At 39.2% G+C, this 24,761-nt stretch overlaps 1 protein-coding gene and 1 long non-coding RNA gene across 4 annotated transcripts in view; one reads left to right on the top strand and one right to left on the bottom strand.

Moving 5' to 3' along the window:
• Nucleotides 1-815, bottom strand: part of LOC110308193 (sodium channel protein type 1 subunit alpha) — a 153,082-nt gene extending 152,267 nt beyond the window's left edge. For both annotated transcript variants that reach the window (XM_021180584.2, XM_021180599.1), the window contains exon 1: nucleotides 678-815. The gene's annotated coding sequence lies outside the window, so the exon portion shown is untranslated. The remainder of the gene's footprint in view (nucleotides 1-677) is intronic.
• A 74-nt stretch (nucleotides 816-889) lies between these two features.
• Nucleotides 890-24,761, top strand: part of LOC110308243 — a 64,069-nt gene continuing 40,197 nt past the window's right edge. For both annotated transcript variants that reach the window (XR_003835430.1, XR_003835429.1), the window contains exon 1: nucleotides 890-1,208. This is a non-coding gene — a long non-coding RNA (uncharacterized LOC110308243). The remainder of the gene's footprint in view (nucleotides 1,209-24,761) is intronic.

The raw sequence follows: 24,761 nt of genomic DNA on the forward strand, positions 1-24,761 counted from the left end.
AGTCTGATAGAACCAGTTCTCCTCTGGTTTTACCTTTACTCTTAGATGAGTTAAGGATCACATCAAACCAGGGCTCAGCCCGCCAGATCTCCTAAGCACAGCCCCTCCTGACCCAATGCAGTTAACCCAACCTCATTCAGCGCTAGTATCAAATGACACTGGAGCTGCTGCAGTATGCATCCTGAGACTAAGTAGACAGAATTTATTATCTGCAGAAGTCCCCTAACTACCAGGTTATTCAAGCTTCGTTCTTGTCACAAACAGGCGCGGCAGAAGACACAGTGCAGCAGACTCAGAGCTCATTTACAAGACAAGCGAATTCTCAGTTAGAGACAAGGGCAGAGCGGCAGCGAACTGCAGTAAATCTTTTCACGCTCACAGCAATATCTAACAATGCTCTCCTGCAACGCCTCAGATCAAACGGATCCTACTTGGTTTAAACATCAAATCAACACCATAAAAAAGGCTTCATTAGCAAAGTTCAACTTAGGATGTTTTTAATCGTGTCTTAATTCTAGAACCAGTGCGAGACTTTCCATGCTTATTCAAGCATGCTGACAGAATTGGAACCTCTTAGAATTGCCAACCTGCACCCATCAGCCTGGCTGACAGAAGCCCGCCAAAGGATTAAAAAAAAAAAAACCCAAAACATAAAATCATGCAAAAAAAATATTTACCCCCGAAAGATGTATGTAGTTAAAGCTCAGCTTCCTGCAGCCTCGATAGCCCCTGAAGTGTTAATCTGAAGAAACAGTTCCATGAGTTTCCACAGGCCGGTAGTGAGTCTCCTACACTTGACCTAGACAGACTTACATAATGAAGCATCAGTGCTGGGGAGCTTGCACGATGTCATCACCAGCAAGAGTAAGAAGTATTGGCAGCAGCAAGCAGGCGGGCAGGCTGAGATCTTGCATGGAAATCATGAACCCGGTCTTGCTTTTCGTTTTTGAAACGTTTTGGAAGGAGAGTTATGAATAGCCCAGAAATAGGTCTCATTTTGTGGGTAGGAAGAATGAGCAGACGCATGAAAGCTAAATCTCCTGGCAAGTGCAGGGGACCACTCTTGGAGTGTGCAGTAAACCCGAGGGGAGGACTTCGCCTGCTGTGAACTCCTGAACCATCACATCTGGAGTGAAGGGGCTGGTGAAGCCTTGTAATAAATGCAAAGGATGCTGCTGAGAGCTTTGGTCTGCCTTTAACTCATTGTGGTGAGTAGAGGGGATGTGGCAGTATGCAATGAGAGTTGGTTGTGTAGGTTGCTTTGCAGGGTAATAACCAAAAAAAATAAATAAATAAATCTGTGAAGTGCTCAATTCTTTAGACACATTTTAATAAACAAGATGATAGTAAAATTATTCTCAATCAAATTGAGACTGTGCTGGGTTAAACTATTTTAATGCATTTTAACTCCTGATGTTCATCCAAGTAATAAGAACAGGTACACATCTCTGTGGTTTGCAGATAAATATCAGATGTGATAATTTTACTGTCTGTACTGAAAAAAGAGGTTCTGAGTTTTCTCGTTAGAGTTTGCATATAGAGAACCATTCTTTTAGACTTTTAAAACAATCTCTATGGGAATTGTTTCATTTCATTTCATTTTATTTTATTGTTATTTTTAAAAGATGGTCATTCTTAGATTCACTTCTTGATACCTAGGGAAATATTTTAAGCAGCAGATTAAAAAATATTATACTGCCTAATTAGCAATCAATTATCTCAAGTATATGTAACATGAGCTACAGTCTTAAAACCTACAAACAGCACATCCAGTCTCCTACCATGATTCTGAGTGTGATGATTTCATACGAGCATAAGATGACATCATACTATTTAGTTATATGTGAAATCATGGTTTTACATGGGTTGTGGACAAAACCATCTAGTTTTGGAGGTGACAGAAATAAAGAGAATGCCATGCACTACTTAAAAATAATCACAGACTTCTTTTCTTAGCTAGGGAGTTTGCTGCTATGAGCCACATTAAGACCAGGGTGAGGAGATGAGACAATACAGGGGCATGAAAGAACATGGTGATCTACTTTCTCCTGTTAATTAACGAGTAAGGAAATAGACACTAAAAGAAGTTAAATGTGTCTAAGCCAACCTAGGTGAGGTTTCCCCCAAATTCACCTGGTAGTTTTGCTACCGCAGTATAGTAAATACTTGTTTTCAATTTTTTTTTTTTTTTTACTAGAACATCGGCTGGATTTACAGTCTTTTTTTTTTTTTCTCCAGACAGACTATAATGTCACTAAAAATTTGCTTTTTTTCTTTTTTTTTCAGTAGTATAATTTTGGAAAGAAACCAAGTTCTGTAGTAAATAGAATGAGAAATCTCCTCCCTCCCCATCCTCCCCAGAACTGTAAAGAACATATTGGCGTAGAGTTGAGTTACATTTTCAAAGCCTTCAGTTATAGTTTGAATATTGAGTGATAGAAATGGTGTGAATTATGCAATAGGCTTCTCCGTGTTTTGAAGCATTAATGACCTGGGAATAAACCACATAGGGGGCAAGGATCTGGAATATGCATATCATTTTTAAAAAGTTCTGTCTTACTTTTTTTTTTTTTTTTTTTTGGAAAACGATGAGTCTTCTTGCAGTCTGAAACTGATTTTTACACACTTGTGTCTCTGCCGTTAGGACAGTGCTTACTGAACATCACTGAATATTTGCTGAGTGAATGAATAGTGGAGTGAACAGGGTTCACAATGTATTCATATGTGGGGAGCGGCACCTACTATGGTTTAGTTGAGTTCTTTGGAGAGTAACTTAAATTGTCTACAAAATTATTTATTAACATGTTAATTTAGTAATTTCCTATGCAAATGGATGCTTCTGAAATACTTGTTCACAAACTTTTTATAATGTTTAATGTAAAGATTCTCCTATTGGAGCAAGGCAGTTCAAGTTTGGCCACATCAGATATAATATGGTATTCACCAGCTTTGTGAAGGGAATTTGGAATTTCCACAGTGATGTAGTCATCTGGAGGTAGGACTTCAGAGCCAGGCCAGCAAATGCCTAATGGTTTGAGCTCAGTTTTTTTCCTCTGACCATCCTCAGCCTATGACTTTCATCCTCATGTCTGTTCTGGTTTGGTTTTAATGATGCTTAGTGCCAAACTCAGCTGCACATATATTCAGCCATCCCTGTCCTGCTGAGCTGTGTTCTGAGTTTTCATCCTCTTGTTTGTCGCCTCATGGCCTCAGCATGGCTGCCTCTCTCTCCACTGGCAGCTTGACTACAATGTACATAAGAGAAATGGGAAACAATAGATGTCAGGTACCAACAGTTCAATTGTTTCTCTAAAAACATTTATGGAGGACCATCTGGAGATTAACTTACATCTCATGATGCTTAACTGTGGAAAAAAACCAACAAAACAAAACAACAACAAAAAAATCACTTTCTACAGGAGTGTCCAGAATAACTCTGTTTTTTTGGTTTGCTGTGACAAAGTAACTGGCAAGGTGGTACCTGAGGAGTTAATTTCTATTTATACTCAGAAGGGATACAGTGTTTCCTGATAAAGCTGCATGGTAACATAAGCTTAGGTCACGTGATGTCCAAGGTCAGAACACAGAGAGTTATAAATGCTCCTACTCAGCTAAATGTCTTCTTTTTCTTCAGCACCGACCCCAGCCCATGAAAGCAGCCACATTTAGAATGAATTTTCTCACCTTAATTTGCCCAATCCCTGATTGGCATGCCTAGCCAGCTGTCTCCTTGGTGACACTACAGACCTTGTCAAGGTGACAATCAAGGTTACCCAGCACACTCCCCTATACATTCTCTTTACCTTCTAGTTTGTATTTCTGGTAAAATCCTAACCCATTGAGCATGGGCAGCCAGTTTAAGCTTGCTTAAATTAGAAAAGCACAGAGGCTTCTTCTCATTGAAATAAAAAAAGCAAGAGATTTCATTTTTAATGGTATACGTGTGTATGATGGGGGATGTGCATGTCTGTGAGCACAGGTGCCTACAGAGGCCAGGTGTTGCCAGACTTCCTGGAACTGGGGTCATAGGTGTTTAGTTGTCATCCTGATGTGGGTGTCTCTATATGAACTGGGATCCTCTGAAAGAGCAGGATGTGCTCCTCACTGCTGAGCCATCTCTCTATCCCTGAATCATCTCATTGTACAATTGAGGCCTTCAGTTACAGTTGTTCAAAGGCCTAGTGGTACATACAAAAAGCATCTTACATGGGATAATAAATAGATTCTGAATTAAACCCTAAGTCTCAGGATCTCTGTAATACGTAAAGTTCAGCCTAGCTCATTTAGAAACGATGCTACTACCACTGTTCCTGACTATTCTTCCTGCTTACCTATCAAATCCAACTGAATTGAAGAGTGTGAGCGTCTCCTGGCTGATGCGTGGACATCTTACAATACATCCTGTAATAAGTAAATCTAACCTAGCTAATTTAGCCTACTCCCTTCCCTCTACTCCTCCCAGTTTCTCCCTCCCTACCCTCCCCTCTACATCAACGTCCTTTCTGTCTCTCATTACAAAAGAACAGGATTCTAAGAGATAGTAACCAAACATGACGAAATCAAGTATAATAAGATGAAATGGAAACTATCATATTTCAATTGGATACCAAAACCCAACAGAAGTAAAGAGTCCCAAGAACAGGCACCTGTGGGTCTTGTAACATAAACTTGTAATCCCAGGCCTTGGGAACCTGAGACAGGTGGACCTAGAGTTAAGGCTAGCTCAAATGGTGTAGCGATTCCAGGTTACCCTGGTTACGTAATAGAAGCCTAACATAAAATATGTGATATAATTGTGGTAGCAGACCCAATATATATTTTACTTATTTATTTATTTATCCTCTGTATATTTTATTTGACTTTATATAAGAACTAAACTATTAATTATGGAGACATTTAAATGACCCTATATTCTATAAATGATTCTAGTCCCTCCAATCACACACTCAGTTAGTTCATTGCTATACTACCCTTAATTTACTACTCTTTAAAAGAAGCAAAGGGAGAAAGAGTTGTATGTCTCTTCGAAATCTCATCTTACTGCCTTCTCTTTGCCGTGTAACCTTCCTTGGTCTACATTCAGAGTTAAGACATGGGACTTTGGATCCAGCCTTAGTATTTCAGCACTTAGCAGCAAGCCTCACATTTTTTTTTTAAATTTTTTATTAGGTATTTTCTTTATTTACACTTCAAATGCTATCCCAAAAGTTCCCTATACCTTCCCCAGCCCTGCTCCCCTCCCCACCCACTCTCACTTCTTGGCCCTGGTGTTCCCCTGGACTGGGGCATATAAAGTTTGCAATACCAAGGGGCCTCTCTTCCCAGTGATGGCCATCTAGGCCATCTTTTGATACATATGCAGCTAGAGTCAAGAGCTCCGGGGTACTGGTTAGTTCATCATGTTGTTCCACCTATAGGGTGTCAGAGCCCTTCAGCCCCTTGGGTGCTTTCTCTAGCTTCTCCACTGGGGGCCCTGTGTTCTATCCTATAGATGACTGTGAGCATCCACTTCTGTATTTGTCAGGCACTGGCATAGCCTCATATGAGACAGCTATATCAGGGTCCTTTCAGCAATATCTTTCTGGCATATGCAATAGTGTCTGGGTTTGGTGCAAGCCTCACATCTTGATGTGCCAAGATCTGTGAGCACCAGGATCTGAAAACCAGCCAAGCCAAGCCCCTTCTACTGAAGACCTGAACTCGCTGAACAGTTTAGACTGATCCAGGTCTGCTTATCCTTTATGCCTGATACATTTCCTAGTCCCACCCCCCAATTTTTCATTTGGAGAAAAATCCTGAAGAAACTGGGTGATTTGTTCCAGACCACACACTTAGTCTGCTGTAAAACTTGGGACAACAAATACATCTTCATGGGTAGAATCAAGAAAGGACAATTCAGTGAGATGGAAACGAACCACCAAGGTTTCATTTGCACATTCAGCGGGATTGCAAAATAAAACCAAACGATTATCTATACTTCACATAGCAAACATTCTGAACACCTTCTATACATTGACTTGTGTACTGACACATTGTCTTTGTGCCTCTTTACTTTTTAGTTTTGCATCTTTCTTTCTTTTATTGAAATAGATTCATTTCTAGAAAAATATATCCTGTTTACAGTTTCCACTCCCTCTGCCTCTCTCAGCTCCTCCCCACCTTCTGGTTCATTCAGATCTACCTCTCCCTGTCTCTCATGAGAAAAGAACAGGCTTCTAAGAGATCATATTATAAATGTAATAAGATAAAACAACAACAACAATAAAAATCACATCAAAGTTGGACAACACATACCCCAAAGAAGAAGAAGACTACAAGAATCAGCCAGCCACTCACTTGCAGACTCAGGAATCTCATAAAAATATTACACTGCAAGCCATAATTCATACAGAGAGGACCTGGTGCAGAGCCCTGCAGGCCCTGTGCCTGCTGCCTCAGTCTCTGTGAGCACCTATGGGCTTTGAGCCTGTTGACTTAGAGACCCTTGTTTTCTTGTTGTCCTCCATCCTCTCTGACTCTTACGTGCTTGCAGCCTCATCTTCCATCTTTTCATCCTATTTTATTTTATTTTTTGCCAGTCAGTCTTGCACTTTACTGTCGTTGACATCTCAGGCCTTGACTGCATACTTGCACAGTGGGTACAGCAGCTCCTTCCACTGCTGTTTCTTGATCTTCAGCTTCTCATTTCTGTGTTGTTTACAGCTGAGGCTGCCTGGTTCAAAAGAAAAACAACTTTTCATCCTTTTATACGTGGGGGAGAAAAGATGGTGAGAATGTTGGGCCACAATAAACAAGGGCTAGCAAGTACAACTTGTACTCAGCGAACATATTTAATTCTGTACAAACCCCTCATTTACCTGTCTCTTAGGAACCTGGTGTCTTAGTCAGGGTTTCTATTCCTGCACAAACATCATGACCAAGAAGCAGTTGGGGAGGAAAGGGTTTATTTGGCGGTTTACATTTCCATACTGCTGTTGATCACCATAGGATACAGGATTGGAACTCAAACAGGTCAGAAAACAGGAGCTGAGGCCCTGGCTTGCTGAGCCTGCTTTCTTATAGAACCAAGATTACCAGCCCAGAGATGGTCCCACCCACAAGGGGCCTTTCCCCCTTGATCACTAATTGAGAAAATGCCTTACAGTTGGATCTCATGGAGGCATATTCTCAACTGAAGCTCCTTTTTCTGTGATAACTCCAGCCTGTGTCAAGTTGACACAAAATTAGCCAGTACACCTGGTTCCTATCATCAGTATTACCTTTGTAGAGCCCTTATTAATTTGATTACACATCTCTATGAGGTTTGAGTCCAGACCATATCTCCCATGGAACTCTGGATATTTCTCTCTGCCTTGTCCTATGATCGAATGCTACTAACCATCAGAGTTGCATGGACACGAGGAAAAAAATGTGTTTGGAGATTTACTAAATTCTATTAGAAAACACTGCAGAGAATCTGGGCGATTTCGTCCTCCCACTTGGAATTTTGATTGATGGTCTTAATTTCAGTGGTGGGGTCAGACTTGTGAAGTGGTGATGAGATTTTTCAGCTCTGACATTATTGTGAGCAACAATTAGTCCCAAGATGCCTTTTATTTTGGGGATGGCAAACTTAGAAGTGATTCGCCAACCAGTTAAACAGCTGCAGATATCCTCAGATTTGAAAGCACTGGTCTTTGTGTTAGACTGGCAATAAGACTCCCAAATGCGAGCAATTTTGCACCTATGAAAAACTATCCTGTCAGCACACATAATTATGTATGACAAAATTGCCTCTAATTTCAGTGACAATGAACATTACATATCACCCAGAAAATGAAAAAAAAAAACCCTAGTTTTGTTATTGTCCATTGTGTCTAACATGAAAAAAAATGAAAAAGATCTTTTATTTTACTAATGTTTTAAAATAGAACATATTTTGAAAACACATTAATGTATATAAGCTTCCTTTCGTGATGTAAGTCAATCTTCAAATGTAGCAATGATGGTATAATGTGCAATCCTTGAGCACTAGTCAATTATGCTTTATATAAGTAAATACTATTAAAGCACTGTGTTCATGACTGCTCAAAAACATTAGGCTATGTAATATTATATGTATATGTGTACATGTGTTTGATTATGTGTATGTGCACATGTAAGTGTGGGTTCCATGAGCTTGAATGTGCACACACGTAGAGGCCAGAAATCAGCATTGGTTTTCCTTCCTTAGGTGTCTTCTGTCTTATTTCCTGAGATGTCATCTGACCAGTAAAGCACGTGGATCTGCCAATCTCCATTTCACAAGCACAGTATTTACATGCATGTACTGCCATGCATATTGTGGTGGTTTGGATAAAGTAGCCCCCACAGGGTGATAGAGAGTGGCACCATTAGGTGTTGCCTTGTTGGCATAGGTGTGGCTTTGTTGGAGAAAATGAGCCACTGCAGGGCGGATTTTGACATCTCAGAAACTCAAACTATGCTTAGAGGCTTATAGTCTTTTCTTACTGCCTGGGGATCCAGATGTAGAAGTCTTAGCTATCTCTCCAGCACTATGTTTGCCTGCATGACACCCTGCTTTCTGCCCTGATGATAATGAACTAAACCTCTGAGATTATACGCCATCCCCAATTAAATGTCTTCCTTTATAAGAGTTACCAGGGTCATAGTGTCTGTTTACAGCAATAAAACCCCAACTAGACACCTATCTTTTACTGTCTGAGATCTGGTACTTGAACTCATATCTTTATGAAAGCAAGTATCTTATTGACTGTGGTGGCCACTAACCCTATAATTTCTTTTATAAACAGACGACATAATTTTATTTTTTAAATTTCTTTTGTGTGTATAAGTGTTTGGCTGCATGTATGTGTGTGTACCACATGCATGCAGTATCCATAGAGACTAGAAGAAGGTGTTGGATCCCCTGGGACTGGAGTTACAGATGATTGTGACCTCCATGTAGGTGCTAAAGATGGAACTTGGTTCCTTTGGAAGAATATCCAAAGCTCTTGACCACTGAATCATCCCTCTACCCTCTATAACTGCTTAATATATACTTATTTTTATAGAACAAAGAATAGAAAAGTGTATCATTTATAAGAAATAATACCCCTTGACTGTATTTGTCTTTACTCCGTCTACTTAGTATCAAGGCATACTTAGTAAGACTCTGGGAAAAGCAATGCTTCTGTGGTATGAATTTTGTAAACTTAACAGGGAAATGTATTGAATAAGAATGTCACAAGTACCTGATAGTGTTCACCTCCATCCTTCCTAATGCCCTCTTACAAACATGGGAATTTTGATCTCTAATGGTTCGAAGGAAATGTGCCTAACCCGTTAAATCATCACATTCAAGCATATTGAAAACATTCTGTTTGCTTTACGTGATTAACCCATTTCTATATTCACTTATCTGTTCTGTGAAAGGTTGAGTGCTCCTTATAGCTGAGGAATACCTCTTCCAGCATCCATTCTCATTAATAATCGAGTGGCTGGATTTCCAAGTATCCTTGCTTCTGATGATCTTAACTGTGTGATGTTCACTACCTCACAGCAAGGAAGAAATCAACCAACTCTCCAATAGTCTAGGAGAGTATGATTCAATCATTTTGAAACATTTGATCTCTTGGAATATTATATATAAGTCATGGCCAATACCATCAATGTATGTTCAAGACTCAGGACTAGAAGAACAAACTATTCATGTTTAAAGAAGACAGGATTGCTTCATCCTTTGATGGTCTAAACCTGAGATCTTGGGTAAATGAAAACTGAACAGAGAAGTGGAGGTGGAAACATTATAAAAGAGGATGGAGTTAATCCTCTTTGGAGGAAAGGGATACTGCACAAGGAAGGAATGAGACAGTTTATGCAGAGCTAAGGGTTTGTGCATTATTATGATTAATCACAAGGACAGCTGCCAAGCTTCCATCATGACAATATTCTCCGGGAGAATTCATCAGGTTCTATTGTCTATTAATTTCTGTTGATGTATCTTATCTGGCATCTTCAATGACAGAGGACACTTGTTAGTTTTTTTTTAAAGTGAAGGTTAAAAGACAAAGTTCATTAAAGAAATGATTTATATATGATATTTAAGAACTAGCGATGTCATTGCTTCAAGAAAATTATGAAAATTTATATTGGTAGGAGATTACACCATGTCCTCAAAGTGTCTAATTATGTGACTTGACATTTTTACTTAGTACATATCAATTAGGCTGTATCTATTATTTATCAAGAAATTATGGAAGGAGGCAATGTGGCATAGGCATACACATTCTGATTTTAAAATAATCCTGCTTTTACCATTAACTCCCTTCTCAGATAATTCTGAATACATGTCTTGTCTATGAATCTGTGTAATCATGCAAAAAGAAAAAATCGACTGAACTTAAACACATTTTAATTAACTCTAGTTCTATTTTTTTTAATGGAATCTTTATTCCCATTTTTATTCCTTTAAACAAACACATTCAAGATGAATGTGAGCCACACAATTCAAGTCATATCCTCCTTCAAGCAGCAAGAGAATTTTTCTAGGCATGTAGGCTGGCTGTTGTCCTAGTTAAAATTTAGTACCCAAACCAACTTCCCAAAGAAATTGAATGAGATAAAGAAGACTCTGCAAGGATGCTTTCCCTTTGTCCCTGGCAGCCTCTGCAAATAATCCTGAAGCATGAATAGTAAAAGATCAATCACAGGGCAGTGCAGAAGTGTTTCGCAGTGCAATCACACTTGACCTAAGTGACCTTCAGTGAAAGACTGTAAGGTATATAAGACTCCTCCTTGGAACTGGCAAAGGTACACCCTATTTATGAAGAACAAGCACAGTCTCCCATGAGAAGTCAAATATGAAGGGGTGGTTGCTGGCTTAGAAGTAAACTAAAAATGCCTACTATATTGGTACCATTTCTTCGTGATCTCCTCTGTAGTTAGATTGATCTGAAGTGAGGCAAAGAGGTCATTTCCAAATGTAAACTTATTCAAATATTTGACTGTGACTTGCTGATTCATCTTCATCCCAAAGAACACCTGAGGGTTTTCTTACAATGCCTGCGCAGAAGACAGGCTGGGTTCAACATTTTTATAGTTTCTTCTAACTGTGAACTCTTTCAGGGGTTTTCATAAGACTGGTCCTTGAGGACATGCAATTCTAGCTGCACATAAATAAATAACACTGGAGATGATAGTACATGCACATTTTGTTGTGAAGTAATTTTCCCCAAATGCTTATTGTTATACATTTTTAATTCCCTCAGAATAAATAGAATATTTCTTTAAATAGTAAATATAGTTTCTTATTTGACTGGAAAAGATACACATATATACTTCTTATACTTCTTTAGGTTTTGAGACTATAGGAAATTCTATCTCTATTGCCCAGAGCAGATTTGAATGTTCTATTTTCTAGTATCACTCTTTAATATTTAAAGATAGTCGATTATATTAGCCAAAACAAGAATATGGTTATAAAACTCGTAAGTTTTAGTAAGTGTCCATTGCATTGTCATTGGTAGTTAATGACTGAGACATGTATACTGTCAATATCACAGGACATAGACAGGTCTTAGCTCTGCTACCTGCACTACTGTGAGTTCTAGAGTATAGTTTTATGTTCTTGTTCTCAACTGTTAAGTGCTCTGAAATCCCATGGCTGTAAAACAAAAAAATGAATAAGAGCACACTACTGCAACACCAAACATACCAAACATGTCATATAAAACTACCGTTCTCCTCTCCCCTTGTTCCCCTCTCCCCTCCAATTTACCTTGCTACCCCAGTCCAAATCTTAGCCTCTCTTGTGCAGACAGTTGCAAGGCTTCATAACCATAATTCCTGGTTATATACTTGCCACATCTTCACTTTAGTTAGCAGCCAGAGTGATCACTTAAAATACTGGTGAATTATGTCATAATAATAATAATAGTAATCCTAGAAGAAAATCTGTGACCTCTATGGCATCATACAAATCTCATGTGGTCCAGCCTGCCTTTGTTGTAGTCTTTAGTTCATGTGGTCCAGCCTGGCTCTGCTGTAGTTTTTCACCAGCCACACCAGCCATCTTCCTTCTTCACAACAGGTAATATTCATGCCTCTGTGAGAAGATTGACCTTGTGTTCTCTAACAGAAGATATATATATATATATATCCAGCAACCAGTTCAATTTAACTCATTTTTGTTCTCCCACTCACAATATCTAATCTTCCTTTCAGCTTATCATTAGTCAAATGTAACATTCATTTTTTTAGCATTTAAAAATTTTGGAAGCATAACTCATGTCACTCACTAAGCATATATAAAACTAGAATGCACACTACAGGTGAGGAGACTTATGCGCATTTTGTTCGGCTTAGACTAGTGTGCAGGGCAAGTAGTCATCTCAACTAGAACTCTCCTTAGTTCCCCAAATTTGTAGGTACATTCTTGATATTTGCATGCTACCTATAAGTATATGTTTGCATTCTTCCAATCACCCCTTAGATAATGTTTAATAGCAGAAAATGAATGCAAGCAATCTTGGAAATAGGGATTCTGGTCAGTAATGACGATAGCTAAGGAGGTTGCAATACAATTTTTGTACACCTCTGTCACCGTGAAAAAGACTTGATATATCTCTATTCATTGATTTGATATTTACTATGGGATACTTTTATCTAGAAAGAAATGATGTTATGCTATAAACATCCACACAGAATTATGTTTTATGCCATTGTTAGTTATTGTTATTTATTATTGTTATTTATCATTATCATCATCATCATCATCATCATCATCATCTGAGGGCTAAAGAAATAGTTAAGCAATCAAGAGCATTTATTGCTTATGTGGACGATCCAGGTTTGGTTCCCAGTGTCTTTGGACAACTCCCAACCACTGTGATTTCAAATTCAGAGGATATTCCCCTCTCTTCTCACCTGGATGGTACTGGTACACACATGATGCATGTAACTCATGCAGGCAAACACAAACACACACACACACACACCACTTATAAATAAAATACATATACAAATAAATCCTTATTTTTCCCCCTGTGGTAGAAGATGCTCAATGGAGTTTCCATACTGGTTTAATAACTTCTGAAGATGGTGTTACAAACACTTTAATATGCCCTTTGCTTCAAAGCTACCATATACTGGATATGCTTAAAATTAGATTTTAGTAGTTCAGTGTCTGTCTACAATATTAATATCTAACAGTGCTCTTGGAGCCTGTGGTATGTTTCATCAATGTTTCTGTCTTTTGTAGCAAAGAAAGTAATCATAAGATACTAGATATTATTTTTATGTGTGCAATGGGGGGGTTAAATGTGGTTGTTGATAAAGTATTTTAGATGGCTCACTGTTCTGATTTTTCTTCCTAGTGTACACAGACTGTGACATGCTTCATCCGTGTGGCAGTTCTCATACATTCTCATTCATTCTATGTTTAGTGTTAGGAAAGGGGAGAGGGTTTGGAAGGTGACTCTGTAGTTAAGAGAACCTACTGCTCTTGTGGGGAACCCTTGTCTAAGTCCCAGTACTGGCACTGAGCTGCTTACAACCACCTGTAACAACACTTTTAGAGAATCCTATGCCTTCTTCTCTCCTCTTGGTCATGACACACATGTGACACAAACACATATATGTATGAACACACATGTACATTATGTGAATCAGTAAATGAACAAAGAAACAAACAAGTAATTAAATAATTACAGAAGTAAAACGCCATCTGCCTCAGTTCTGGACAACAGGTTAGAGTTATGATCTTAAATTGTTAAATTCTAAGAGTAACCTACTTATGTTTTTCCTTTTCTTGCCAAGAATACACAAAAGATTTATCCTCCACTGTGAAGGGTGGGGTAGACAGAATGTTCATACAGACTCTGGTTTATTCTCAGAACTCTTTAGGAGAATAGAGCAGACAATTTATGTAAAGATGAGGAACATGGAGTGTGAATTCTTCTGTGTCTACAGAAAGATTTGCTATATCATTCTTATTTATTTTGTTTATATGAACACACTGAACCTGTCTTTGGGCACACCAGAAGAGGGCATCAGATCTCATTATAGACGGTTGTGAGCCACCATGGGATTGATGGGAATTGAACTCAGGGACCTCAAGAAGAGCATCCAGTGTTCTTAAACTCTGGGCCATCTCTCCAGTCCCCACTTTATCATTCTTAATTTTAATGTATTCCCAACTTTCTTTTAGAGTGAAAATTAGCAATGAAATACTTTATAGACCGCAAACATATCCAGATAATAAAGGAAGAAAAAAGGATACACATTTCTAAGATCTCTGCAATTCTTTGCTGATACCTGATGAGAACCAAGGCACTGTATCTTCATGGTTCTTGTGCTTCCAGTCATGGCTATGTAACACTGATGTCTTTCAGTTTAGAAAGGTTGGACATCAGACGTCAGAGTCACGTACACATGGCCATGCTTTATTTGTTTTTTTTTTTCTTTCCTCCATTGTGAAATGCCTCTTCACTAAGAATTCATATCAATGTGAACTAGAAGGACTTGACTGAGTGGAGTTAGCGTCAGCCCTGGAGGCAGCCTAACTTAGTCACATGCCCACTGAGTGTACCTCTAATTGGCTCAGACACGCTTCCTGCTCCCAAACTCATATTCATTCCCCCGACTCATACTTATGCTCTGGGAATGCTCTTGCTTCAAGAATAATGTCTATTATAAAATTCCAATTGAAATAGTCCATTTGGAGCATGAGCCATCTACATACTTTTATAACATAATGTACAGACTTCTCTCCCAGAATGAATGCTGATCTTCAAAGCCTCATGGGTTCTTCTTATCAAGTTCTTTATGTGGAGGCCAACTTTAGTGGTCATCCTCCAGTAAATGTTAAGATTCAATGGACAAACCATTTTGTCTGATTTTTGGACAATCAAGATATTTTATTCTCTGCCTGCCAAAGAAAAGAGCAAATGATTCTGTTTATGCCAGCTTTTGTCTCTCAAGACTGAGAAATTGAACAAGGTCAATGTGAGGAAAAAGTGGCCAGAACCTGTTACCCTTGATGATGGGGCTCTGCTAGGTCTTTACTTGGACTGCTAGAGTCCAAATTTTCTGAATCTTCTTATGTAGACGTCCCATAGATTTTGAATTAAAAATAATTCTGTGGTTTAATACAATTGCTTAAGCAGGCCAGAGTTGATTTTTAATTCTGAATATATTTTAAATTTAAATTTATTTTATGTGAATTGGTATTTTGCATGCATGTGTGTTTGTTCACTATGTTCATGCCAGGTGTTTGTGGGAGCCAGAAGAGAGCATCTGGTCTTTTGGAATTGGAGTTACAAACATTTGTGAGACACCAAATGCATGCAGCATCTTGAACCTGGGTCCTCTGGAAGAACAACCAGTGTTTATTCACTGACCCATCTAGTCAGCCTATCTCTGAATACTTTTAACTGAGATATAGCATTTTCTCAGGTATAAGTCAGTATTCTAATGGAATTTTATAAGCATTATTTCTAAAACCATTCTTTTGGGTAAGGACACTTTCAGGCACTGTTCCACAAAGGAATCTGATACTATTTTACATTTAGGCCCAATTAAAAAGAAAAGTGAAATAATACATCAATTTCTGTTCATGCTACATACAAGTGCTTAGATGCCTATGAAGAACACATGTGTGTTTTTTTTTCTGTGACAGATTTAGAGGTTGGTGTAATAAAATATATAATCTCCAGAGTGAGGAACATTTTAAAGTGAGACTTTAAAGTGGCATATTAGGTTGAAGAAAATTAAATAAAATTAAATAAAAGTGTAAAAGGTTGAATTAAAATAAAACCACAAGACAAAAAAACAATGGCATGGCTACCATCTGGCTCATTGCCAAATCAAGATACAGATGTGGTGATGTCAGAGGCAGCTACAAACCCCATCTGAGGAGATCCTGGAGAAGATTATATTGAACCAATTGAAGAAGGACATTGACTGGATGTCTCCTGATCCTGAAAAGCACACTATACCATCATCAGAAGGGAGCAGTGGCAGAAGACACATCATCACAGGACTGAGCGGGACTCTGAGGCACAGATGCTGTCGTGCTCCCCAGTTCACTGTCACTTTAATTTCTTAACTTTTTGTCTGCTCAGATCACCTGACTTGATGTCTCATGTGATCAAACCTCAGAGGCTTCACTTATCCCCCTTCCACGTAATTTGAGAGTTGTCTGTTTCCTGTGATATTGATCTATAAGTATCCCCTTGGCCAAGCCTTCCAAGTAGCTCCACGCCTGATGGAAAACTGCCTTTTTAAGCAGCATGCCCTGGCTGTACACCATGCTTCTCTCCATTACAGACCACAAAGATTGTACTCAAATTACTGGGAAGGCTTGTATTGGCAGTGGGAAAGGTGTCAAGAATGACAAAGCACTGGCAATATCACACAGCCGAAGTGCAGATGCAGAAAGGTATTCAGGGTAGCAGGACTGACTGAGATCACTGGGCTGAATTGTGAAGGACTGAAGTGAAAAGGCCAACCAAAGTTAGTTTATAAGTGAATAGTACCAGAATAATGAGTTTGCGTTAACCTTGTTTGAAATAGTAGATTAAATACCTTCAGTAGGTATTATCTATACTAACATTAGGTATAACAGAAATTAATTTGTGAACATTATGCATAATACATTGGAAATAGAAAGGGCAGGTGTAAGGAGATGAGGACCTTAGGTGAGATGTTGATGGTGAATATAGAAATAAGAGACTGTCTGTGAAAGGCATAATGATGTCTTAGACACCCCCCCAAGTGATTTTGTTGACTGATGCTTACACAGAATGGGTTACTAATGATTTCTGTGTGGATTTCAGAGAGTTGCAATAGTAGCCAATATACATACCTTTTGCACTTTCATTTAAACTAGTTGTGAAGAATAATTTCAATATAATTATTTTCTTGGTTTTGAAAGGCATTTGATTTGTACTCTTGCCCCATTACTCTGAATTGGATTACTACTTTCAACCCCACCCGGGGATCAATCCAATAATCAGCCACCAAACCCAGACACTATTGCATATTCCAGCAAAATTTTACTGGAAGGACTCTGATATAGCTGTCTCATGTGAGGCTATGACAGTGCATGGCAAATACAGAAAAGGAGCTAGAGAAAGTACCCAAGGAGCTGAAGGGGTCTGCAACCCTATAGGTGGAACAACAATATGAACTAACCAGTACCCCCAGAGCTCGTGTCTCTAACTGCATATGTAGCAGAAGATGGCTTAGTCAGCCATCATTGGGAAGAGAGGCCCCTAGGTCTTGCAAACTTTATATGCCCCAGTCCAGGGGAACGCCAGGGACAAGAAGTGGGAGTGGGTGGGTAGGGGAGCAGGGCGGGGGGGGGGNGGGNATAGGGGACTTTCAGGATAGCATTTAAAATGTAAATAAAGAAAATATCTAATAAAAATAATAAAAAAAGAAATGAATGGTGATACTGAGTTTGCTTATCTAGTTCTAGTTCCTGACTTGGTTGTCTAATAAGATTTAGATCAAAAGCTCTCAACTTCCTCTCTAAGGGTGTTGCTAGGCATGGACTTATTCTATATTGCCTCTACTTTGCTGAGAAACGTCCCTTCTATCCATAATTTATTGAGATTTATCATAGAGAGTTATATAAACATTGAAAGTTCTAAGATACTTACTGCGTCCAGGTCTACTGAGGAACTTGCTTTCTTGTAGATTGTCTCTAGACAGTAAGGTTAATTATCAGGTCATTTAAGTTTTCATTTCTACTTTAGCAATAATTTTCTAAAATGAGTTCCCAAAGAGAATGATATAGTGGGATTTTCTGATTTTGTTAGAGACTCAATTATGTTATGTGGTGCTTTTCTGGAAACTGTCTTATGAAAGGATGGTGTGCTGAAGCAGACACATGAGAAGATGTTTTCCTGAGAGCAGATACGTGATGTTTTTCTGGAAGCTGCCTGGTGAAAGAGCAGGTGATGATTTGCAGGAGTGGACAGTTTAGAGGAATGCGATGTTTAGAAAAGGTACAAGTATAACCCAGCTGACAGTGGATGATGCTCTGTCATTGCTTTGCCTTGCTGGTCCTTGTTGGGTTTCACTAAAGCTGGTCTTTGCTGATGACACTCTGGCCTTGCTTTCATCTCTGATCTTCACTTGTCAAAGCTTAGTAGAGAGAAAGGCACCAATGAACCTCTGGTGGTTTTCTATTAGCGGAGCCTAGCAGTTTCTTCTGGATTGAGCCACTACTGCTGATTTGTGTTTGGTGTTTTGCTAGTGGACTGGACTGTAGACAATGAAGATTGGAATCACTTCAAGGAACTACTTCTAAACAGGTCCACATTCCCCTTTTCCTATTACCCATTTACCTTCCTTATCTTTGCTTGTTGGGTTACAAGCGAGGTTCAAGTGTTTAAGAGCCCTTATTAAAGTAAGTTTTGAAAAATATAAGCTGACATGAAAGTCTGGAAGAAAATTTAAGGAATTTGGGGAAAACAAATCTATTTAAAGTCTCTGGGGCAGCAACAGCAGGATCTTTGGAGATCCTGGGAAGAATATCAAGATGTAGGAGTAAGGAAGGGGACAAAGCAGCCATAGCAACCATGGCACGATCGAAGCATGAGATGAGTGAAATGATTAACTAAGTAAAATTTCCAAGGGAAAATGACTTTGACCTTGTCAAATAAAACTCGTTTTCTGACGTATTACATTGTTTTCTTTACAGAATATAGCATGTAGTTTTGTACTCTACCTGCCTTCTTTTCCCAGGAGGTGACCAGGCTACCAGCCCCCAACTTTTGCTCTACCCACCTTTAGCTCTATCCACATCTTTAGAGATGTGACCACACTACCAGCCCTGTCCCAGCTTCCTTTGAATATGAAGATAACACACACACACACACACACACACAGAGTTTATTCCTTCTCAACTTGTCTTAGGACACAATGCTGGACACTACTATCTCCCTCCTGGAAAAGCATGTCCTTACCAATTTCTTAACTCGTTCCCACCGGCCCTAAACTTCAGTTGCTAAACTCCTCTAGCTCCTGCCAAACATCCTTGACCACCTGACTGTAGTAGTAGCCACAGGCCCCAGCTCTTCCCGAAACCTCACATAGCTGCTGTGTTATTCTGGTTCCAAAGCATGGTGAAAAGTCTTCCCTCTCTTTCCTTGCATCTGTGTTTTGCTCTTGGGACCTGGAAATCCTGCCTGTACCTGATACCCAGCCATTAGTCCCAGCTTTCTTTACTGACAGATCAGGAGCCTCAGCATCAGAACTGCCCCCCCCCCCAACAGAATGTGAAAACATTTCATTTTCTCCCCAGCATCAAATATCACTTATTACATAGTATCAGGAATGAGATGTACCAGTAATAAAGCTAAACAGAAAAGAATGGCTTTGAAAAATACCCATTACCAGTTGAGTCTGAAACATCCCAGAAAGCTCATATCTTGAGTGGTTTTCCTCTGCAACTCCATTTTTGATGCTGAAACCTACTTCACAGGCCAGTAGATGGAGACATTGGACAAAGTATTTTGAAGCTTATAGGGCACACCAGAGCCACGATTAACTTTTCGCCAAAAGAATAGTAATATACTACTCATGAATAAAGACTAATATGTTGTTATAATATTAGACCAGTTAACAGTTGGTGGGGATGTACAGGCAAGATCCATTGCTTCTGTCTGTAGGAGATGAGTCCTATAAGAGAAAGTAACAGGTAATATCTTTGATTGCCTTAGACTACAGGAAAACTCATTACACCCTCACTTCCCAAGTGTTGGGGCTATGAGCTTGATCCACAAGGCCCCACTTTAACATCCTTATTTGGAATTTTCCTACAATCAGGAAGTCTGGGAGTATATTTTGAAAGAGTAGATATGCTTTTCCCCCTTTCTATGCCATGTCTAAATATCAAAGTCATTGTAGCCCTCCATGCCAATCCTCTCTGTTCTAAATTTTCCTGAATATTTTTCAGTTCCTTTATTTACTCTCCATGCTAATCTGTACTTCAGAACAAAGAGCAGGCAGAGGGCAATGTCTGCTGGTTATCTTTACCAGCATCACAGGAGGATCACCTTCAGTTATTTTTCTTCACTATCGTTTCTTTCAGTATGAACTCCTTCATGTATAAGTCATCAAACGTGTAGATTTTATTTTTTAATAAATGGAAACTATCAAAGAAGGAATAAGCAGAGTACAAAGCACACTTCCAAGATGTTATGTTTTCACTGTATCCTCTGAATTTTTATTTTGAGGATCTCATTCATACACTCCATAGACAGGAATAAATTTTGCATAAGCTGTGAGGAAGACAATTCTTAGAAAATTGTCGTGACATTAAGAAGCATCTAGATCCCCACCTGGTGTCATGCAGCTTGCTTAGGAATCCTTCTATTTGAAGCCAGATAGCCCAGGTAGGCAGAGCACACCAGAGACAACCTCATCCTGGTACCATGCAAAGTTCATGGGCAAGGTAAGCCTAAGATGAGCCCTCCACTGGGTTCTTCTCAGCATGGCCAGGGCATAACACTCCTATGATGACCCCAGACACCCAGAGGCCCTGGGTACTACTTAGATGAACAAGTAAGTGGTGGAGAGATGGAAGAGAAAGAGGCAAATAGTGTGTGCACTAGGAAAAGGGATAGAACTGGAAACTTGATGGTAGTGAAAACAGCCTCATATGAATAGCTGGCAATGCCACATGAGACCACAGTGATGTCCTGGCCTGTGCTGTTGCTGAGCACCATTTCTGTGTTGGTGGCACTAAAGGAGCCAGTGTCTTTCACCATCAAAGGCCAGGAGGATGCTCCTGGCCTTGGTGACTGCCTGGCATTATACAAATTATGTGGCCCTGCCCCTTGCTGGCTGTAGCACTGGGTGAGCTAGCTTCGCCAGGGCAGGGCTGAAGAGCTTGCCATCATTGTACGGGTGCAGGAGAGCTGGCAAGCAAACTAGCTCAGCTGCCACCCAGGCCCAGGTCCAGGGCTTTGAGTTGGCCCACCACAACATCTACATAGTCTATGAACTGCTAGAGTCTGTGAAGGGGGCAGTCATTTTCAGATAAATTTTTGACATATGACTAACACTTTTTTCCAGGTATCAGAAGTGAATATGAACTATTCCACTGCGTTGTTGCAGCATAGATGTGCTGATATCTGTGTGGGTGAATTGGAAGGGGCAGTGTGCTGGCCTCCTCTCTGGTTTATGTCTGCTGACTTCAGGTTGATTACTTGGAATTGGCCATAGTGTATCTGCATGGTCAGAATTAGCAAAATGTACATAAAATACAAGCTTTATTTCCTCACCTTATCAAGGTCCTAGATAAGGCACCTATTATTTTAATAATTTCTTTAAGTAAGCAAACAGATTGAAGCTTTATCCTTAAGGAAAGCTGAGAATTAGACACTTACCAGCACAGCCAATGATAGTCATCCATCTTGGAATTGTTGGTTGCTACATTTAGATATCACTTGCTTTTATTCATGGAACAAACAAAAATTGCAAAGCCAAAACCCTCATAGGTGAGATGATCAAAACCTGCCTGAGTGAGCCCTTCACTGAGATTTCTGTCCAACCACATAGAACTTTTTTTTAAAGATTTATTTATTTATTATATGTAAGTACACTGTAGCTGTCTTCAGACACTTCACAAGAGGGTGCCAGATCCCGTTACGGATGGTTGTAAGCCCCATGTGGTTGCTGGGATTTGAACTCAGGACTTTCAGAAGAGCAGTCAGTGCTCTTAACCACTGAGCCATCTCTCCAACCCCCTACATAGAACTATTTATCTGCAGTTTCTCTCTTAACTTTATACTGTGGACTGTGTGCAGACATCCATGTGAACCCATCAGGGATTTAACATTTATGTCCAACTGCCTGAGTCCACAGCTCTAAAACTTCCAGCTGTGCTGGATAGTTTAATGGCATGTCCCAACTAAAGTCATTTGAGAGGGGGGAAGCCTTAAGTAAGAAAATGCCTCTATATGATCAGACTGTGGGCAAGCTTGAAAGGCATTTTCCTAATTGGTGGTTGATGGAGGAGGGCCCAGCCCATTGTGGGTGGTGCTACCCCTGTGCTGGTGGTCCTAGATTCTATAAGAAAGTAGGCTGAGCAAGCCATGGGGGGCGGCGGTAAGCCAGTAAGCAGCACCTCTCCATGACCTCAGTTTCTGCCTCCAGGTTCCTGCCCTGGTTGAGTTCCTGTCCTGATATCCTTTGGTGATAAACAGTAATATGAAAGTGTAAGCCAAATAAACCCTTCTCCCCGAGCTTGACTTTAGTTATGGTGTTTCATTATAGCAAAAGGAATCTGCAGATCAACAAAGATGTACTATTTGGTAGCAATGCTATGTAGAGGAATTAATTAATGATTTCAGACTTCCTAATAATGATTCTGCAGAATTCCTAAATTTATACAGTAATGTTGAGCCCTCTATAGAAAAAGCTGCAATAAGGGCTCTGCGTATCTCATGTGTCACAGAATAATTGCACTAAGGATAGAAAGGAGGCTTGGAACAAATTTATGGCCAAAGAAAACATCCTTTCTTGGCTAGTTGCGAAACCATTATCGGCTAAGTAAGGTCATAAATTTGGAACGGACAATTTATTGTAGATGCAATAAATTAGATAATAAAGATAGGATTTATCTACACAAAATATCAAAACTAATGAGACACAAAGTAGATGATTTGTCTCTTGACAAAAAACATGCTGACTTAGATATAAGAATTACTGTTTTAAGTTTTTAATGATCCTGTGGAGCTAGTGACAGATAATGGATGCTTAATTAGATAACAAGTCTTAATGGAAATTCATGTAAACATTCCTACTGAAACTTTTTGATTTATGATGATCTTTGAGAATATGAACATGCTTGGAAGACTATATGATCTATTATCCAGGGAAAATATAAGTGCTATGAATAACAATAAGGCATGAGCTTGTTCTTGTTCTTTTCTTTTTTTACCCAAAGGCTTCTTTCATTCAGCAATAACAAGGTGGAAGCTTTTTTTTTTCTCTAAGCAATACATGGTGGAGCTTAATTTTCATACAGAATGAGTGAAAGTTTTTTTTTTGTGTTTGTATGTATATATATGTATGTATGCATAAATTCTTGTGGAGTTGAGACATGTGGTTTGGCCTGACCAGAACCAGAACATATATATGTAATGTATGAATGTATGTATGTCTGTGCATATTTACTTGTGTAATAGTCTTTCTTTTTGTTGAGTATGACTTTCTTTTACTGGCTCACAAATAATTAATAAGCTTCAAACCTTCCTTTCTGGGAAAGGCCAGTGAGAGTTGAGGCTCCAGGGCAAGAGAGAAAGAAGCTCTAATGCTGCTGTCATCAGGAATTAGTTACCAATGTCTATCTGTCTGTCTGTCTGTCTGTCCGTCTGTCTATCTGTCTATATGTATATGCACTTAAGAGTCAAGAGAGTTCAGAGTTCCTCACTGGTCATTCTTGCCAACCACCAATAATTAGTTTTGTTTTGTCAGTTTTGATTCTGTAAATCACCAGTGGCTGTCACCAGGCCCTGTCTTCTATCAGCATGACCCCAATCGCCAATGCTTCCTTCCAGGGCTGCCTTTCTAGAGAGACAGAGACTGTGTGGTGGGAAGGCTCCCAGTCCTGGGGAAAACCCTACAAACAAGTTGGTCTTCATGCCTAATGACCTAAGATCTTCTGAAAATCCTTAAGACAAACTGGGGGTAACTGGGAGAGTGACTTAGTCTAAATTGGAGCTTAAAAGGATCACTTTCATTCAATGGAAAATCTGCAATAGCAAATCAAAGGGGAAGCCAAAAGCTCCGTAAATAATGACTATCACACACGGTAGGGCCTGAGACTAGGGCAATGTTGACTGGAATACATGGACATGGGCACTGCGGCAGGATGGAAGGACAGTCCTGGCTGATGATTCAAATGTCACACAAGGAAAGAAAATCAAAACGTGTGAAGTTTTTTTTTTTTCTAGTAGCAGACATATAACACAATGTGTAAATGTACATCACTTCATTTGTAGTCTAGGGTAGGCCGAAGGGTGTCTCGTTTTGCAAGTGGGAAGAAGAATTGTTCTTGTTACTTCTTTTCTTTCAACCCTTTTCACTATGATAAGTGATAATGCACTTCTAATATTTTCAAGCCCTCAGATTTCTCTGTATTTTTAGTAACATACAATTTAAATGCAATAGAAATATAATTGTTCAATTAAATCACCCAATAATTGCCCTAATATTAAGTAATTAAAATAATTTTAAATCTACAAAAATACTTTTCAGTATTAATAAGATGTCTCCCCAAGTCTTTAATTTTCTATTTCCTTTCTGATTTTAGTCTTTTCAGTTTCCCTTGAGAGGCCCTAGAAATAAAAACCAAAACACAAAAAATAATTTGAAAGCCCAATTTTTACTGTAGAAGCTAAAGTTTAGGGACTTTTAGGCAGAGTTTCAAGAGATTCTTAGGTAGGAAATTACTGAGTGACTATCCAGTTTCCAGCAACTAGATTATTTGATATCTTGGGAAAGGGTTAAAAAGCTGTGGTTAAAATTTACTATCTTTTGATTGAAAGACTAATCTTTCAAGCAATTACAGATTTCTAGGGACCAAAAGCAAAAGGGACGTCCATGTCCAGAGAGCGATAATGTGACCCTGCAGCTGTCCCAAAAGTATTTTGCGGTTCTCAGTAGCCTAGAGATGTGTTTGTTGCTATTGCTATTATATGATGGTATAAATGCCATGGAGAGAGAGAGAGAGAGAGAGAGAGAGAGAGAGAGAGAGAGAG

The sequence above is a fragment of the Mus caroli genome, chromosome 2, assembly GCF_900094665.2.
Source record: "Mus caroli chromosome 2, CAROLI_EIJ_v1.1, whole genome shotgun sequence".
NCBI lineage: Eukaryota > Metazoa > Chordata > Mammalia > Rodentia > Muridae > Mus > Mus caroli.